At 39.6% G+C, this 16,935-nt stretch overlaps 1 pseudogene; it reads left to right on the forward strand.

The window, feature by feature from the left end:
• The first annotated feature begins 15,811 nt into the window (after window positions 1-15,811).
• On the forward strand, window positions 15,812-16,652 carry LOC115838843 (heat shock protein beta-1 pseudogene; annotated as a pseudogene).
• The last annotated feature ends 283 nt before the right edge of the window (window positions 16,653-16,935 follow it).

Below are 16,935 nucleotides of genomic sequence, written 5' to 3' on the forward strand. Positions count from 1 at the left end.
GCTTATTGAAGAGGCTGTCTTTTCTCCATGTATATTTTTGCCTCCTTTGTCATAGATTAGGTGACCATAGGTGCGTGGGCTATTATTTATTTCTAATTTAAATCTGCTGCAGTAAAGAGTATACTTTGTATGATTAGAATTCTTTTACATTTGTTGAGACTCTTTTTATGACCTAGAATATGGTCTGTCATGGTAAATATTTGTTGTACAGTTGCAAAAAATGTGTATTTTGTGGTTTCAGGGTGGAGTGATCTATAATATAAAATAGGTCATGATAGTTGATAACTTTATTAACATCTCTACTCTTGCTGATTTTCTGACTACTTTTTCTATCAGTAGTCGAGAGTGTTTTTGAAATTGCCAACTACAATTATGGATTTATCTATATATCTGCAGTTTTGTCAGTTTCTGTTTCATGTATGTAGAAATAGCTCTGATATTAATTGCATAAACGTCTAAGATTTTTATGTTCTATTCATGAATTGATACCTTTAACATTATGAAATGAATCTCTTTATCCTTATAATATCCTTTGTTCTGAAATCTTCATCGATATTAATATAGAAGCTACTCCTGGTTTCTTCTGAAAGTGTGGTCTGTCTTTTTTCCATCATTTTATTGGAGAATTGCTGTGTCTTTTTATTTAATGTGAGGTTCATGTGGCAGCATAGAGTTGAATCTTGCTTTTTATCCAATCTGACACTTTCCACCTTTAATTGAGATACTTAGGCGATTTGTATTTAAAGTTATAATTGATGTGAATGCATTAAAGTATATCAACTTGTTATTCATTTTATTTTGGTCCATCCTATCCTTTGTCAATTTTTAAAAAATGTCCTGACTTCTTTTGGATTAATTATGTTTCTATTTCATCTCTGGCTTATTGATTTCAGTTTATGTTATTATAGTGTTTGCTTTAGGGTTTACAATATCCATCCTTAACTTATCAGGGTCTGTCTTTATGTAATATTACAACACATCTTCTTTTGTACTAGAACCTTTTATACCTATTTTTCCTTTCCTGGATTTTGTGCTATTGTTGTCAGACATTTTACTTTTACAAATATTATAAACCCTACAATACATTATTATTTTGCTTCAATAGTTGACTTTCTTTTACAGAGAATTAAATAACAACAAAAAATATTTGTATTTACCCACATAGTTGACATTTATGGTGCTCTGTGTTCTTTTATACAGATCCAGATTTCTGCCTGGTATCACTATTCTTCTGCTTGAAGGGCTTCCTTTAGCATTTTTTATAGTTTAGGTCTGCTAGAAATAAATTTTTTCAACTTTGCTATGTTTGAAAAAGTCCTTATTTCACTTTCATTTTGGTGGGAAAAGATTTCAAAATTGGCGTTTTTTTCTTTCAGTACTTTAAAAATGTTACTAAAACAAAGTCTTCTATCTTGCATTGTCTTCAACAAGAAAGTTGCTGTCATTCTTATCTCTTTTTTCCCTCTGTATATAGTGTTTCTTTATTCTACATCAACTTTTAAGAGTTTTCTCTTTATCACTGGTCGTAAGCAAATAAATCATGATATGCCTTGATGAAGTTTTCTTCAGATTTCTTGTCCTGGTAGTTCATTGAGCTTCTTGGAACTCTGGATTTATAATTTTTTTCAAATTTAGAAAGTTTTCAGTCTGTATGTCATCAACTATTTTCTCTGTCCCTCCTCCCATTGTGAATACAAATTACATGTATGTTAGGCCACTGAGGTTTTCCCACAGCTCACTGATGCTCTATTCATTCTTTTTTCAGTACTTTTTTCTTAGAGTTTCATTGTGGATAGTTTCTGAGTCTAGGTTCTCATGTTCACTAATATTTTCTTTTGTAATTTCTAATCTGCCTTTAATGCAACTTTCATCTTTAGAAGTTTGATTTTGGGTCTTTTAAAAAATACATATTCTAATGTCTCTACTTAACATATTAAATTTTTCCTCTAGTTCTTGAACATATGGATTATAGTTATAATGACTGTTTTAATGTTCTTGTTGATTATCATCTGTGTCATCTCTTTAGTTTTAATTGATTTATTTTTCTCCTCATTACTGTTGCATTATTGTTTCTTTACATACATGGTAAGTTTTTATTGTATGCAGACATTGTGAATTTTACCTTTATAGGTGTTGGATATTTTTGTATTTGTATAAATATTTCAGGACTTGTTCTTGGATGCAGTTAAGTTACTTAAAAACAGTTTGATCTATTTAGGTCTTGCTTTCAAGCCTTGGTAGGCAAAATTAGAGGCAAAACTTTTCTTGGTATTCTACCCAATGCTTTGTGAACTATGAACTCTATACTCCGGTTGGGGGTGATAGGCGGGGAATTCAAAAGTTCAGGAATTTCAACAAAGCCACCCTCAATTACTCATTTGCCTATGGCACCAGTGGGTAATTTCTTGTAAGACGTCTGAAAGCCACAGGCAAATCCCCTTCTGTTTTTTCATCTCATGTAAGTGCCTCTCACTGGTGGCATCTAACCAGACTCACGCTGGCAGGGGACATCCGAAAAATGTAGTTTCCATTCTTTATACCTACACACAACAGGGGGCAGCCCAGAAAAACAGTGATGGTTTTTAGAATCAGCAAATAGTATAACCTTAAAGTCAACAGTTTTTTTTTTAATTGAAGTATAGTTGATTTACAATGTTGTGTTAATTTCTGCTGGACAGCAAAGTGATTCAGTTATACATACAGATACTCCCACTCCATCGTTCCCCCAACCCCCTTCCCCTTGGCAACCACAAGAAAGTCCACAGTATTAATTGCCAAGTGCAATGGATACTCATGGGAGGAAGATCAGGAACTCAAATTGTATAAAATTGTATAAATATGCCCATCATCCCAGTAGCTCATCCATTAACTCATCTGTCCATGCATCCACCCAACCAATCTTTACTCATACCACAAACATGTCATGAGAATTCGGTGGTTGTCAAGCCCTGGTATACGGCACAGGGGTAACAATGATGTCATCTGTTCTATCCAGGGACCAGAGCACTGGTAAGGACTAAACTTGGACATATTACGTGTGATATGTCTCACCACTGATTTTGGTGTACCAGAGAATCACCACATTGCAGAGGAGTTTAGCCAGTGTAGAGCACGCAAAATTTTTCTCTGCTTTCCAACTGTTTGTATACTTAGGATGCAAAGGAGACAGGCCTTGAGTGAAATTAGAGTGGACACCATTTATGGCTAATCTTTGCGTCTCTAGTATTTAGCGCAGTGGTAGATTCATGGTTAACCTTCAGTGAACATTTGTGGAACTGTACCTGATAAGAATTTGAACTGCTAAAAGATCTATCAGGATCTTTCTATTAGAAACTCATTGTCTATGTAAGAAAGACTAATGTGCTAGTGGGGTTATAACACAGTGAACTTCAGGCTATGATACATATAAGTAATAAGGAAACAGAGTACGGGGACACAGGGCAGAGAATCACCCTGCCTGAAAACTTTAGAGAAGGCTCTTCAGTGGCAGTGATAATAGAAATGGACCTTGAAGGATGAGTAGGAATTTGCCCAGTGATGAGAGTGAAAGACATGACAGGCTGGAGGAGTGGACTGTCAATACAGACAGAGATGCTGGAGTCAGACAAGTGTGTGGCAAAAGGGAGCTGAATTTTTAGGGAAAATTGGAGGTGTTGAGCCAGAAAATAAGGTTGAACAGAAAGTTTGAGCCAAACTGGGAAGTCTTATATGCCGTGATAAGAAGCTTGAATTTTGGGACAACCCTGGTAGTCCAGTGGCTAAGACTCTGCCCTCCCAATGCAGGGGGTCCGGGTTCGATCCCTGGTCAGGGAACTTGATCCCACATGCTGCCACTAAGAGTTCGCATGCTGCAACTAAAGATTCTGCATGCCGCAACTAAAGATCGAAGATCCTGCATGCCGCAACTAAGACCTGGCACAGCCAAATAAATAAATAAATATTAAAAAAAAAAAAAAGAAGCAGCAGCAGCAGCTTGAATTTTGTCCCTGCTCAATGGCTTCAAGTAAGGAGAGACAAGATTCAATTTGCATTTCAGATGGATTAGCTGGTGACAGTGTGGAAAATGGAGTTGAGGGGAAGGGGATTAGTTTGGAGGGAGCTGCAGGGCAATATGTCCCAGGTGCCAAGGAGTGATGGTGCGAATGGAGGGGGAGGGGAAGATTCAGATATTTTGGAAGTGATGCGAATGATAAAGCTTCAAGGGGAGGGAAGATTATTGACAACCCTCAGCCTTCTGGTTTGGGCAATGGACTGAATGGGGAATTATCTTGGGGATCCATACATGTTTCCAATGTCAAGTCCTTAGGGCCACTTTGCAGGCCTTAAGGCAGCATTCAGCTGATCCAGTTTGATGCGATCTGCTTTCCTCTCCTCCCTAAAGCCTCCCTCCTCATCACCATGTACTCTCAAAACCGACCAGGAAGCAAGACCTTGTCTCCCAAAGTCTCTTCCTTCCTGCTGCTCTCAGGAAGGGAGTGTAAGCATTATTTCTCTTTAAGGAATGTGCTGTTAATTACTAATTATTTTTTTGAATAAGGAATAGAGGTAAGTTTCTTTACATTTGGAAGACTACAGAGTCCTAAAAATTAGAGATCCTGGTAGATATTTCCTGACTTCTGTCCAAGATGGTGCTTATGAGACCTTACTGGTCTTTGATCACTGAGGATGGCATTCACTAACCTTTCTCCCTGAGGCATCCTGTCTGTGCTTTGATGACCTATTTCCCAATTGAATTTCCATCCCCTTTGGATGGACATGAAGATGTGGTTGCGATAGGAGAGTCAGGAGAGAATTGTCTCGTCATTGGACTTGGTTGTCTCAAGTGAGTCATTAGCATCCCAGAGAACCACAACCTGGGAGTCATATGTCTCATGGGAAACACAGCCCCTCATCAGGCACCATAAACTCAGTGGGAAGAAAATGAATGTATTGCTGAGAAGGATGAAGAAGGAGAAGGAAAGAAGTTGTTCTGTGCTAAGTTTTGATTCTGTAAGCACCACAACACATAGTGGATGTTTTTGCCCAGGAGCTTGAAATAGGGGTTATTATTGAGATTGCTTCCTGAATGGTGTAAATTTAAGTAAGTAATATTGTGAGAACTGCCTCTGGTTCTCAATAGCATGCTATTAATTAGAGAATATAAAGATCTCAAAAAATGAATTTTCTTTTTTTAAAGGTAAGATTAAAACATTTTTCTTTAGTTGATATAAAAATAATAATTTGTCCACAATGTATTTATGTATGCTTATGTGTAAGTGAAATAAATGACAGCAATGATAAAAGAGACTGGAGGGAGAAATTAGGATTATTTTGTTATTATCAAGTACTACCCATGAAGTAACATAGTGTTATTTGAAAGTGGACTTGGATTATGAAAATGAATTTTCTTAAAGAAAGTCAACCATAAAGAACTAAACATCTGAAGAGGAGTTCTGGTCCTGGTACCCACACTCCTGAGCTCTGTGGCTCTGAAATATATCATGTCCTAGAAGCTTGGTTTTCTCATCTCCACAATGAATAGGTTACTCTATTATTTAAAGACTTATCCAGTTCTGAAATCCTATCATTCTATCTCTTCATTTTTCTCTAGTGATTCATCAAAAATAAAGTGAATGAAAATCAGCAGTTACCACATAGCCATCTAGAATTAAGATGCGCCACCCATTTCCTAGGGACATGCTTTTTCTTTTCAACTGTAAGTGAGTTTAACTAGTATTTGACCTTCACATAACCTGCCCCCTTGTTTTGTATTTTGGAGATCAGCTCTGTTTCTCTTCTGAAAGTTTAGGACTCTGTGGTGATTTTAACACAGCAGCCAACAGGTGGGGCTGCAGGCCTGTGTAATTTAACTCCAGTCGCTGACTTCCCTGCTCTTTTTACGGTAATAGAATATCTGCACCTCTGCATATTTTCATTTCGAAATACAAAGTGCCCAGTGAAATAGCCTGATGGGCTCTAATTTTTATAAACCCTAAGGATCAATAATATGTGTTAGCTGCTTGCAAATGAATCTGACTGTGGTGGAGAAGACATTTCCCACTACCCCACACCCACAAGAAGTTCTACAGCAAGTTTGACTTTTATGCATTATGTGTGTATTGAAAGGCAAAATCTGTGTACCTGAAAAGGCAGCATCCAAGCCCCAGAACACAGAGCATGATTCCATACATGACATGATGGGGATCAGGAAAGGTGTTACGACTATTTAATCATCACCATTCACCCAACTTTGCAAAGCTACCATTAAAAAAATTTTTTTTGTTGCAATATAGTTGATGTACAATGTTGTGTTCATTTCTGCTGTACAGAAAAGTGATTCAGTTATATATATATATATATACACACACACTGTTTTGTTTGTTTTTTTACAAACCAAAATTTTTATCATTAGATTCTGCAGATATATGATTACCCTATCAAATTACTATGAAAGTTTCTTACCTCTTACTCTCAAGTTTCTTATCTCATTGCAGAACAGTAACACACAGTTCAGGAACTAGCACTGGCTCATGAAACACACACATTACATTGAGTAATACATAGAAAAAGCTTAAATCCATGTCACATTCTTAGAATTAATAAGAGGATTTAGTATACACTCTTTTTAAAATATTCTTTTCCATTATGGTTTATCATAGAATATTGAATATAGTTCCTTGTGCCATATAGTCGGTAAAGCTACCAGTTGTAATCGAAGCTACCATTTGCACCTGGCAAATGGCAGCCATTTTTGCATCTGGCAAAGCTGCCATTTTTAATCAAAGAATCATGATATTTAGATCTGGTACTGTCCTTGGTGATATGTGAATCCAAATAAACTAGTATGACAGATGGGGTAGCAAAGACTTAGAAACGCAGTGGGACCTCCAGGGAACCATGACTATTTAATAGCAGATCCAAAATTATAATTGAGGTCTGGCCCAAGTCCATGTGATCTCTGGAGAACATTAGCTCATTTAAGGGTAAGTTCTGGACTCAGGCAAATCCCCAAACCTCAGTTTTCCCACTCATTGAAATAAATAAATAAACCTATCTCTCTGTCTTTCTATCTATCTGTGTCTGTCTGTTTGTAATTTACCTGACTCTTGCATTTCATATTCACAGGGATAGGTTTCAAGCATTGGAAACTCTTATTCTATAGTTGTCAGAATAAAAAATTAGCTTGGTTTACAATTCAGTGAAACAATCTGGCAGACACCCTTTTATGACATACCGTATACCTCTTGGACAAGTTGTAACTGAGTAAAGAACTTGTCTAGAATTCCTTTATTCAAGATCAATAAACTAACGAAGAGTGCGGCTGTGTAAGCCTTTAATCTACAGAGGAGCAGAGGAGCTAGCAGTGCAGGGAGAGGATGAATAAACATCTGCTTTTCCTCTCTGTGTCATTGTGAATAGGGCCTCTTTAGGGAACTCCTGGGCTTTTACTTACTCCAGTGGATCTGTAGCCCAGACTTCCAAACAGGACTGGTTCTGACCTCCCATCTACCTCTGACTTTCAGCCTTGCCAACAGTGAGGGCCTTGGAGAGAGGGTAACACAGACCATCTTCACTCAGATGAATCTGTCTGTTTATTAGGTGAACTTGGTCCACATGGCTTAAGCAGCTGCTCAGGAATGTTGCAGAGAATGAACTGAACATCTAAGTAGCGGGTCAGGTTATCAAAGCGACTCTGTGGGAAGTTCCTGCAGAGGGTTGTGCCAGGAGGGAGGATCTTTACCCGTCATGTGCTGGTTAATAATCATAATAGCTGATACTGTAGGTCAGGTGTATTTCTTCACTTCTTCCCACAACCTGGGTGACAGGTAGTAATAATTTCTTTTCCAGGTGAGAACACTGAGATTCAGGTAGACTAAATGACTTGTCCAAAGTGATAATCTTAATAAGTAAACAGTTGCTAACTGCAAGTACCTCTACCACTATAGATGGTGGAACTAGGATTCAATTTCAAGTTCATTTGACTCCAGTGCTGGTGTTCTTTGTTTGTAAGCTGACTCAAATATATAACCACAGCCTGGAAGCATAATTATCTAGAAGAATATGAAAAATTTTAATGCTAAGCCCAGCTGTCTTAGGCTAAGCCACAACTCCTTAAGATGTATTCCTTCATTAATGTATTTCTTTTTTGGTAAATTGCTTGTGTTCTTACTGAAGACATATATAACAATTTAAACACATTAAAGAAGTAGCATGCATAGGTCCATTGTTCCAACACAAAGCGACTTTTCAAAATCAGGCATGTGGGCTTATGAAACCTGAGTGGGGAGTCCAGCTTCAGGCTTGGGGCACTGGGTACAGAGGAAAGTCGGCACTGGAAATTTGAATCCTGGCTGCTTCTTCTCTATGGAGAATCATTTTTCTATATTTGTTCCCAAACACAAGTAAAAACCAGAGCAACCTGACTTTCCATCTTCCCTGCCTTGTGCACCTGGGGAAAGTATCACGCAGATGTGGATTGTAAATGTTTATACTGCAAAAAGAAAAATGGTGATTATTTTTCAACTCAGATGTGAATTTCCATTTAGGTGATTTCGTTTCAAGATTTTTCTCTGCTTTCTTACCAGATACATTCTGTAACAGTCAAGGATGTTCATGGCCCCATGTGATTGAAAACTCGTATTAACTTAAGCTGAGAGGGGTTTGTTTTTCTCATGTGGCATGTAGGTTAGATGCAGGCAGTTGCTGGTATGGGTTCATGGCACCCATGGCTTGAAGGTGCCAGTGCTGACTGTTGTCACTCTCTCAGCCTCGTCTTCAGATTTGCGCATTAGGTGGCTGCCCGTGTACTAGACGAATGTCTGCATTCAGGGCGGGAAGAAGAGGAGGGACTTATGTTTGTCCTTTTTATTAGTAGAGTAAAAACTTTTCAGAATGATGGCAGCAGCCTTCTGCTTACCCCTGTCTTTGTACTGGTGTTTGGAAAAGAAACAGATTTCCCATTAGTCAACTGAAGAATAGATTTAAAGAAATCTGGATTGTCCCCACCTTCACTAAAATTACCTTCCTTCTCTTAGAGTAAAGGAGAATATGAAGATGATTTAAAGAAATCAGCAGCCTACCTTACTAATCACCCCAAAGAGAAATGGACGAAGCCTCCTTTGACCTTTTGGGAGCTTTGAATTTTAGTTCAGTAGATCTTATAGACAGGGTCCTGACAAAAGGAGAAAGTCACCTCCCTTTAAGGCAGGCTTTCTCAACCTTAGGACTATTGGCAGTTCACGCTAGAAAGCTCTTTGTTGCAGGAGGCCGTTCTGTGCATTGGAGGCTGTGTAGCATCTTTGTCCTCTACCCACTCGATGCCAGCAGCACCCCCTTCCCCTTCTGTGACAACCAAAGATGTCTTTAGACGTTACCAAATGTCTGCAGCCAAAAGACCCCGGGTGGAAAACCACTGCTTTACTATGTCATGCTGGAGTTTCGCAGATTTACTCTGCTTTTTCGTCTCAATAGATAGTCCAGCATTTGAAAAGGCAGAGAGACCTGTGCATTGTGACCATTTACAACTGTAGAACAGTGGTTTTCAGTAGCTCTGGGCTCAGTCTCGAAGATTCTGACTTAACTGATCTACGATGTCACCTAGGCAGGATTTTATTGTTCTTATTGTTATTGTTGTTTGCTGTCTTGTTTTTAGCTGCCGAGGTGATTCTAATACTCCACCAGAGATAAGAAACCTTTCTTTAGGAAAAAGTGAGCCTCTCACTCTGAGCCCACCTAGGTTGGTGGGCATAGGACAGCCACCAAGGTCCTGAGCAAGGGCAGGATATAACAGACTTCCAGTCTTTTCAGACCAGCAATAGTCACTCCCAGCCAGTTTTAGGAGTCATCTGGCCAATGTTCCCAACAGGGAAGGGTACAACTAGAAAGACAGAATCTGTGGATTCAGAGATCAAACCCTAGATCTGGGGCAAAAAAATAGAAAGAGATCTTTATAATTAATCTGACAGAAAGAACTAATGAATGGATTGAAATGCATGACAAGTAAATGATGAAGATAAATGCTTACGATGGTTGTCCTTTGTGTGAGAAGCTGCTGTTACTGACAGTGATGCTATTATCTATTGTTATGGGCAAAGTGAAGCAGGCAGATGCAGTGTGTGCTTAGTAGCAGGGATTACTTTCAGTGATGCTATTAATACCCTGGGCGTCTGTATGCCCATTATAAGCAGGTAAGACTAAGATGGATTTGATAAGAAATGGCCTGGGAAAACGTCACAGCTTTCCTAGTATTTAACTTTCAAAACAAGCACTGTATTGGTCGTAGATACTGGTAAGAATTTTTCAAGTGCAAATCCGCAAAAAGACATGTTTTTCACCATGATATATGCTGACTATGCCAGTTCTTCCACCAGGTGGAAATCTATAAGAACTGGCTGGATTCCAGCTCCCAGGAGCCACGGAGAAGGGGACATTTTTGACATTTAGAATTCCAGAAATCCTTGGGTTGAGAAGTGGATTGTTTACCAAAGGTTATGGAGGGAAATGGATCACAGTGGCAAGAACAACAACGTTTCGGAGGGAGAAAGGAGCCAGGGCTTTCTTTAAAATAAGTTGCTTCATATTGGCCTTAGGCTGTCTGAAGTTCAAGGGGATGGGTCTGTCCTAAGCAGCAATCCCATATTCTCCTCGACACTCTCCCCAGCCTCTTACTGCATCCGTTCCCACACAGTGACAGCAACACCAGATACATTTTTTCAGAAAACCCTGAAATTCTTCCATTCCTCAAAGAAACAGAAATCTGTGTGGTAATGAAGCAAGTGGAAACATCTCACCTCTCCACACTTCCCTAAAGCAACACCCGACTCAGACCCCATCATCATCCCTGACCAGAACAAGTAAGTACCTTCATGTCTGTGTCATGGGGAAGACCAATAAGCCAGACAAAGTCTCTCCCTGAAGTGAGGATTCTAAAAATCCCACTAGTTATTGTAAATGGTATACTTTAGATACTATTAGGTAGACATCAAAATTAAATGGCATGAGAAAATGGAGACAGAAGTTGTATTGAGTTCAAGTTTGTCCTCCAAAAATGGCAGGGTCACAATTTTTGTACCAAACTCAAGGAACGCTCTACCTCTTGGTGAAAGAAATCTCACAGACCTGAAGAGGAACTTCTCTGCCCTGTATCAACTTGATGTGTTCTATGAACTGCCCTTCCCACTGCCCTGAGATGGAGAAAAGTGTGATCCTTCAACACTGTGGTCTGGAAAGTAGAAAACCCTTCCTCGTCATCCTGCCTGGCTCTGGTTGTCTGTGTGCCATCATCTAATTAGCTTCATCTCAACACCCTTCAGTTACTAAACTGGGATTGGCAAGACCCTCAGCGATGTGCTGTCTCTAAGGGTATTGAGTTTCTAGGGCTGGAAGGAGTATTTTTAAATTCAAAAGGCTATACATCCAGGTTATAATGAGAGTTGAAAATCCTGATGGTAGTAAATCTGTTCCAAGGAATTTTTGCCACAGTAGGTGTGATTTCACTACTCTAATAAGATTGTAGTGTTAAATGATGCTTTGGATGGCAACTAGTTATCATTTCTGATTGGGCATTTTAATAATAGCTAATATTCAGATGGTCATTTCTGTACACAAAGCACTTTTAGAGCTATCTGATTCTTGCAGTCACATGTAAGAGGGCAAGAACAGACTTTATGGTAAATCACACCTGTGGTATTTGCCAGCTGGGGACCTCTACCTGAGAATAAGGCATCACAGGGGAAAATTAGAGCCAATAAATAAAGAGATTGATATCATTTGTTTACCCAAATCCAGCTGTACCTGAAGGTGTACTTATTTTGTTACTCTTTAAATTAGATGAGATTAAAAAGTCCCTTTCTGCTTAATCCAAGTAAATCACATTTCTGTGCATTGCAACCCAAAGTATCGTGACTAATTCATTATTATTTTTATCTATATTTCCTCTAAAATATAGAGGAAACTGGAGGTCAGAAAGGTGTAATAATTTAAACACCACCAGGAAAACAGAGGATGAGACAAGACTTGAATATACTGACTTGTGTTCTTTTCACACTACCCACCTGAACTAATAATATCTGATAGTTCTTCCATCCTTTTGCTGTTGTAACAAACTAACACAAAAAGAATTACTTGAAACAACACTGTTATCTTACAGTTCAGGAGGTCAGGATTCTGAACTGTGTCAGCCGGGATGCATTTTTTCTGGAGTTTCTAGGGAACATTTCCTTGTCTTTTCTAGTGTCTAGAGGCTGCCTGTATCCCTTGGCTCATGGCCTCAGCATCTTAAGTCTCTCCTCTGACCTCTGCTTCTCACATTTCCTTCTCTGACTCTGGTCCCCTTGCTCCCCTTTCCCTTATAATGACCCTTGTATACGTTGGACCCACGTGGATAATCTAGGATAATCTCCCCATCTCAAGATCCTTAATTTAATGACATCTGCTAAGTTCCTCTTGCCATGTAGGTAAAATATTCACCTGTTCGGAAGATTAGGATATGAACATCTTTGGGGAGGACATTGGTCTTTCTACCATGCCATTCAATTTTTTTAAAGTGGCTATTCTACTTATCCCAGTGAAGGGACCTAAAATTTCATTAATAATAATAATAAAAAAATCCATGTGATTAAAGAAAGTTTGTTGTGATACTGGGAGGGTCCTGCATTCTCATAAGCTGCTGGTTTGGGATCACAACTCTGAGGTGAGAGTGGAATTGGGGGGATGTCTAGAGGTATTGGTTCTGTTTTGCTGGGGTTTCCTAGATCAGAATGAAGGAGGGAAGAGACTTCTTTTTCTTCCTGCCTCCCTCCCATCTTGGAGGGGCCCCTGATAGTCCCCTTACGTTTCTTCATCCCCATGCAATAAAGCTGAATTTTTTAAGTGATTTCTTTGGATAGTTTCAGTCAGCTCTTAAAATTCACTAGGGGAGGAATCAGTTGGGTTTCTGCTTTTATGACTGAGAGTGTGTGCTGAATTTCTTAAGAGACACAAACTTGGCAGTGTCTAAGCCAGTAAAATTCCACAGTGAAAGAAGGAAATGTATTAACCAACAGGAATGGGAAAAAATGCTCACACCTCTGTGCAGCCATAGGAAACTGACTACTGCATGTTGGAAATTCAGAGCCTGGATCAGCTGGTGGGCCTCTGCATGCCTCAGGTTCTGTACCGTCAGGAGGTCAATGCGGTGATCATTGTTTAATATTTCTTGCCTAAGGAACATTTAAAAAACACAGTCCTAGCGCTAACAGGAGCTCAAATGCTTCGTCTACAGCTGTTGACCTTGAGCAAGATACTGCAATTGTGCATCTGCTTTCCTATCTGCAGAAAATGGCAACGCTCACTGCCAGTGCCTCTGGAGCCCTCTGAAACTCCTACACTTAAATCACCAGTATTTTTGTTGCTCTCACAATAAATAGGATCATCTTAGAGTCCCAAAGTCCTGTGCTAGGTGTTACAACAACAAATATTAACAAATAATTGTTTTTTATAGTTAGTTTTCACTTGCCTAGTATTGAGATAATTGCCTAAAAAATGACAGAATGACTAAACCAGTTCTAGAAAGAAAATATTGTGTAAAAGTGGAGAAACTAACTCAACACAAGGAAAATTGCTACCCCTGAATGTTCTCGATAAGATTAGGAACATAATAAATGAAAAAGTGAGGCATTCAAAGAACTGCCTTGAAAAGTGAGGAGAACTTGATTTGTAAATTGGGAAAAAGCAATTTGTTTTAGAAGAAAAACCAGATTCAGAGTGATTGACACTCAGACTCACCTAAGCTTTGAAAATTCGTTGAAAAAAAGAAATTCTTCAGGCATTCAGACAACAAGGAGGGAGATGTTATTCTGGCTGTAAACTTTTCAACATCAACATTCAAAGCTAGAATACAGGAGCGAAGTCTGAGAGGAAAAAAATGCAAGCCATGAATACTATGCCCAATCACATTGTCATTGTACAGTAAAGGTCATATGAATACGTTCTTAAACACGCAAGAACTATAGCCACATGGTACTCATGAATTCTTCATGGAATAAAAGTACTTTATGAGTTTCCAATCACTAAGAAAAAATTTTAATGAACTTGGAAATACAGAAGATGAAGGAAAAAGACTGTTGGTGAATATTAAATTCACAGAGAAATGGAACTAAGAAACAGTGGGAATTATGGTCCCAGAATGGAATACATATATAATTTTCACTGCGAGAACTCACGAATCTGTGTACGCATATGCCCTTAACAAAAATTAAGTGTTGAGAACAGGAATTAGGAGGAATTATAAGAGCCTAATTTCATCATCATTTATAGCAAGGAATCTAAAAGAGAAGCATGCATTGTAAAAATACAATAATGACACCAAAATTTTAGTTGTTTTTATAATCTAAATTTTTTATAAAGTTTAAGAAATATTTTAGGAAATAACATATGTTGAGTTTAAGCAATATCGATTCTAAGTTTTAAATGAGTTTATTGCGTTTACGGTTTTTTTCTGCTACATTAAGTATAATATAATTGCATCATTTCATTTATGGATGGCTATAAAACTTCACATCTTTGTAAAATCCCATTCCATTAGACCAATGCCTTGGGGCATAAGAGAGACAGTTATTCAATAAGACTCCAAAGCAAAATGCCAAATTGGGAAGACAGGTGGCCATTCTTCTCAGTGATTTTTTGAAAAACAATATACTTGTGGCTCTGATTAAGTAAAATTTAGATTTACTTCAACAAATATTTAGTGAGTATCCACTCTGAGTAGCTGTTATGGTTCTCTGCTAGGTGCTGTCATATATATTACTTGGTTTAATAATCAAAACAATAAACCAACTTATAAACTTGTAGAGACCATATTAAAATAGGCAGAAATGACCCTTGCAAGCAAGTAGGAGCGCTTCATAATTTTTCACCCTTTCTTTTACATCTATTGAATGGCTTAAATGACTAGATATACACAATAGGTTTTCCTTTTTTTTTTTCTTTCCTTTAGTCCAGCTTAAAGGATCTCAAGTATAATGTTCCTAGGAAGTAGCGAACAGCATGTATACACGAAAAGTATACTGTATAGGTGATTTAAAAATCTATAGGAAAAATAGTAACCTTATGCACTAGTTTTAGAATCAACTGCAAGGTAAAATATTGTACCACTAAAAATTCAAATTGTTTAATTAAAAAAATCTATATACTATGAATCCATTTACATAGATTGGAATCTATTCACCTCATTTTCAGTCTATCAAGCTAATGATTCATCCAAATGGTTGGAGAGATGTGTGGAATAATGTTTACCTAAAGCTAAAGTTGTTATTTTTGAGTGATGTTTAAAAATTCACTTTCTTTTTCATACTTTGTCATTTGTTGGAGTGCTCTATCATGATCAAGCATTGTTATGGACTGAACTGTGTTCTCCCAAAATTTATATGTTGAAGCCCTAACCCCTAATGTGGCTGTATTTGAAGATAGAGACTTTAAAGAAGTAATTAGGGATAAATGAGGTCATAAGAATGGGCCTTAATCCTATGAGAACAGGAAGAGACACCGGTGATGTGTGTGCACAGGGCAAAGACCACATGAAGCACAGAAAGAAGGCAGCCGTCTCCAAGGAGAGGCCTCAGGAGAAACCAACCCTGCCGGCACCTTGATAATGGACTTCCAGACTCCAGAATTGTGCTAAAATAAATTCCTGTTGTTTAAGCCACCCAGGCTGTGGTGTTTTGTTATGGCAGCCCTAATGGACTAATACATGTATTATGTTTACAAAAGCTCATTTTCTCTGTCTTTCTCTCATAATTGATAAAAATGCCTGAAGCCCTTTAAAAATGCTCTATAGACTGCCATTAATAGCGACCTGAAACACGCCTGCTAAAAATACCCAGCTGGAGGCCCATAAAGGCGCTGCTGGGGCTGGCGCCCGACACTTCTCGCACTACTCCGAACCTCAGCCAGACGCGCCCAGACCAGCCAGCATGACCGAGCGCCGAGTGCCCTTCTCGCTCCTGCGGGGCCCCAGCTGGGACCCTTTCCGCGATTGGTACCCGGCCCACAGCCGCCTCTTCGACCAGGCCTTCGGGATGCCCCGGCTGCCCAAGGAGTGGTCGCAGTGGCTGAGCCACAGCGGATGGCCGGGCTACGTGCGCCCTCTGTCCGCCGCCGCGATCGAGGGTCCCGCCTACAGCCGCGCGCTCAGCCGGCAGCTCAGCAGCGGCTTCTCGGAGATCTAGCAGACTGCCGACCGCTGGCGCGTGTCCTTGGACGTCAACCACTTCGCCCCCGAGGAGCTGACGGTCAAGACCAAGGACGGCGTGGTGGAGATCACTGGCAAGCACGAAGAGCGACAGGACGAGCACGGCTACATTTCCCGGTGCTTCACTCGAAAATACACGCTGCCCCCCGGTGTGGACCCCACCCAGGTCTCCTCTTCCCTGTCCCCCGAGGGCACACTCACAGTGGAGGCCCCGTTGCCCAAGCCAGCCACCCAGTCGGCAGAGATCACCATCCCTGTCACCTTCGAGGCGCGTGCCCAGCTTGGGGGCCCAGAAGCTGGGAAGTCTGAACAGCCTGGAAACAAGTAAAGGCCCTAGCCTAGTTGCCCACCCCACAGTAGCCATCACTGACCGTCCCCACCCACCAAACCTCTGTACTCTTTTGATATCTTTACCTTATGTTTTTCTCAAATAAAGTTCGAAACAACTGCCTGCCCCTAAAAAAAAAAAAAATGCTCTATAAATGTACAGACATAATCATGAGAAAGCCCTAAAGGGTCTGAAAGGGACTTGACTTTATCCACACTTAGGAAGACTGCACAACTCATCTCGAAGTTTCGTAAGAACAGGCTCTCTCCCGAGTTCCAGCCACATCAGAGAATCACCACAAGAGCTTCTCCTTCTACAGGAGGGTGGCACCTGGCTTTTGTCCTCTCAGGACCCAGAGTGTGCAGTGATCTCTTTCTTACTTTTCAAACTTAAAAATGTT

The sequence above is a fragment of the Globicephala melas genome, chromosome 11, assembly GCF_963455315.2.
Source record: "Globicephala melas chromosome 11, mGloMel1.2, whole genome shotgun sequence".
Lineage (NCBI taxonomy): Eukaryota > Metazoa > Chordata > Mammalia > Artiodactyla > Delphinidae > Globicephala > Globicephala melas.